The sequence below is a fragment of the Leptodactylus fuscus genome, unplaced genomic scaffold, assembly GCF_031893055.1.
Source record: "Leptodactylus fuscus isolate aLepFus1 unplaced genomic scaffold, aLepFus1.hap2 HAP2_SCAFFOLD_199, whole genome shotgun sequence".
NCBI lineage: Eukaryota > Metazoa > Chordata > Amphibia > Anura > Leptodactylidae > Leptodactylus > Leptodactylus fuscus.
Genome location: NW_027440222.1, coordinates 191346 through 192456, shown reverse-complemented (window position 1 = coordinate 192456; position 1111 = coordinate 191346).

The window sequence follows — 1111 nt, the reverse complement described above, 5'->3', positions numbered from 1 at the left end:
GTTGACATTCCCCCCTCCCTCCCCCCAGCGTTGACATTCCCCCCTCCCTCCATCTCTGCCCCAGTATTGACATTCCCCCCTCCCTCCATCTTTGCCCCCAGCATTGACATTGCCCCTCCCTCCATTTCTGCCCCTAGCGTTGACATTCCCCCTCCCTCCATCTCTGCCCCCAGTATTGACATTCCCCCCTCCCTCCATCTCTGGCCCAAATATTGAAATTCCCCCTCCCTCCATCCCTTCCCCCAGCCTTGACATTCACCCCTCCCTCTATTTCTGCCCCCAGCGTTGACATTCCTCCCTTCCTCCATCTCTGCTCCCAGCGTTGACATTCCCCCTCCCTCCATTTCTGCCACCAGCGTTGACATTCCCCCTCCCTCCATCTCTGCCCCAGCATTGACATTCCCCCCTCCATCCATCTCTGACCCCAGCATTGACGTTCCCCCTCCATCCATTTCTGCCCCTAGCGTTGACATTCCCCCTCCCTCCATCTCTGCTTCTAGTACTGACATTCCCCCCTCTCTCCATTTCTGCCCCCTGTCTTGACATTCCCCCCTCCCTCCATCTGTGCTCCCAGTCTTGAAATTCCCCCCTCCCTCTATTTCTGCCCCCAATATTGACATTACCCCCTCCCTCCATCTGTGCCCCCAGGCTTGAGATTACCCCCTCCCTCCATCTCTTCCCCCATCATTGACATTCCCCCCTCCCTCCATCTCTGCCCCCAACGTTGACATTCCCCCCTCCCTCCATCTCTGCTCCAGTCTTGAATTTCCCGCCTCCCTCCATCTGTGCCCCCAGTCTTGATATTCCCCCCTCCCTCCATTTCTGCCCCCAATATTGGCATTCCCCCCTCCCTCCTTCTCTGCCCCCTGTATTGACATTCCCCCCTCCATCTTTGCCCCCAGCACTGACATTTCCCTCTCCCTCCATCTCTGCCCCCAGCATTGACATTCCCCCTCCCTCCACCTCTGTTCCCAGCATTGACATTTCCCCCTCCCTCCATCTCTGCCCCCAATATTGACATTCCCCCCTCCCTCCATCTCTGCCCCCAGCATTGACATTCCCACCTCCCTCCATCTCTGCTCCCAGCGTTGACATTCCCCCCTCCCTCTCT